Source organism: Semicossyphus pulcher, unplaced genomic scaffold, assembly GCF_022749685.1.
Source record: "Semicossyphus pulcher isolate SPU_LCO1_2020_fin unplaced genomic scaffold, fSemPul1.0.p SCAF_14, whole genome shotgun sequence".
NCBI classification, from domain to species: domain Eukaryota; kingdom Metazoa; phylum Chordata; class Actinopteri; order Labriformes; family Labridae; genus Semicossyphus; species Semicossyphus pulcher.
In genome coordinates, this window is record NW_027211648.1 from 227501 (window position 1) to 230000 (window position 2500).

Below are 2500 nucleotides of genomic sequence, written 5' to 3' on the forward strand. Positions count from 1 at the left end.
TGTGTGTGTGCGTGTGCTTGTGCATGTGTGTGTGCGTGCCTGTAAGTGACATGGATATATAGTTTTGTCATTTGTCATTTTGTTCATAGAGTAAACCCCATAGGACAACATAGAAACGGCACAGAATACCACAGACAAGGACTGCTGGACAAAAAACAAGCAGTGCATTATCAAAATTCTTTTTGAATATAACTTGTAAGAGTCTAGAATATGTGTGTATGAAGATTTATGAAGATATTCCTAACCTGTTGGTTTTGAGGTTTGTTTGTGAAAAATCAAAAATCCTGCGGCCCCTTTGTGACAACTAAACAAACTGTGCTGTGGCCTCGACTTGTTCTCAGCTCAGCTGCTACTTTGACTGCTGTGAAGGAAATCATAATTAACCACTGTGGACATTATAATGCACTGCTTTGATCGTGCTGTTACATGTACCATAATGCACTGCTTTGATCGTACTGTTACATGTACCATAATGCACTGCTTTGATCGTGCTGTTACATGTACCATAATGCACTGCTTTGATCGTGCTGTTACATGTACCATAATGCATTGCTTATTGTGTGAACACAGGACCCTACTCTGAGTCTATTGTGAGTCTAATAAAATGTTACACACACACACACATATACAAAGAAACACACCCTAACATCTGAAGAGGAATCCCTTGATGACTCATGGTCAAACAAACCTGTGTGTGTGTGTGTGTGTGTGTGTGTGTGTGTGTACGGACTGGGTGTGGTTGTATAACATTCTTTCTGTCTGGTTACATTACAAACAAAATGACCACCAAATTGACAGACGCAAGGTTTTACCCAGCGGGTCTGTGGCTCAGTGGTAGAGTCGGTTGTCTCTCAAACAGAAGGTTGATGGTTCGATCCCTGACTGTTACACTCACATGTCGTGTATAGATCTGATTGAAAATTGGCTGGTGTGTGAACGGGTGAATGTAAAGGTGCTATAGAAGTATAGTCTATTTACACACACACACACACACACACACACACACACACACACACACACACTTCAGCCCTGCAGTTGCACACATGATGTCACAGGATGTTGTCATGGCCGTGCAGTGTGAATACTTGATCTCAGCTTCCTGTTGCTTCTGTACTGACTCCGTATATCTCTCTGTGTGTCCCTGCCTGACCAGCAGGGGGCAGCAGAGCCCTGTCACAGCCCACAGGTGTGTTTCACCTGTCATACAGCAGGTGTCACTGTGGAGCTGCACACAGACTCAAAGAGGATTTTAAAAAAACCTGGAACATTTCCTGTTCTGTTTTTCACATTAAAAGACAGTGGTTTTAAGTTCAGACTGCTGACTCACCAAACAGGAAGTTGTAATAATCTGATCTGAGGTCAAAGTCAACCTTCAGCTCTGTGTCACAGAACACCACACAGTGTGATGAATGATGTTTCCACTGAGTTCAAACCAGACTCAGTTCAAAAAAACGCTCATTTTAACCTGATAATTACACATGAACAGAAAACAGAGTCCATCACAGCACTGCTCGAATCACAGTGAGCCTGTACAGTAAAGAGAGGGGCCCTATAGACCCTGTGTGTGTGTGTCTGTGTGTGTGTGTGTGTGTGTTATTTGGGTTACAGGGTTGTTGTTGTCGTGCTCCACCTTCACAGCCCACAGAAACATCAGTACTTTTACTGCATCTGAGCGTGTTCAAATACTCTGAATTAAAAGTACTAAAAGTTCTCGTTATGTAGAAAGATGTTTATCGTAGTTATTAATACACGCATTCATGTGTTCATCAATACACGCAGTCATGTGTTCATCAATACACGCATTCATGTGTTCATCAATACACGCAGTCATGTGTTCATCAATACACGCAGTCATGTGTTCATCAATACACGCATTCATGTGTTCATCAATACACGCAGTCATGTGTTCATCAATACACGCAGCCATGTGTTCATCAATACACGCAGTCATGTGTTCATCAATACACGTATTCATGTGTTCATCAATACACGCAGCCATGTGTTCATCAATACACGCAGTCATGTGTTCATCAATACACGTATTCATGTGTTCATCAATACACGCAGTCATGTGTTCATCAATACACCTATTCATGTGTTCATCAATACACGCATTCATGTGTTCATCAATACACGCATTCATGTGTTCATCAATACACGCAGCCATGTGTTCATCAATACACGCAGTCATGTGTTCATCAATACACGCAGTCATGTGTTCATCAATACACGCAGTCATGTGTTCATCAATACACCTATTCATGTGTTCATCAATACATGCATTCATGTGTTCATCAATACACGCAGTCATGTGTTCATCAATACACGCAGTCATGTGTTCATCAATACACCTATTCATGTGTTCATCAATACATGCATTCATGTGTTGATCAATACACGCAGCCATGTGTTGATCAATACACGCAGCCATGTGTTCATCAATACACCTATTCATGTGTTCATCAATACATGCATTCATGTGTTGATCAATACACGCAGC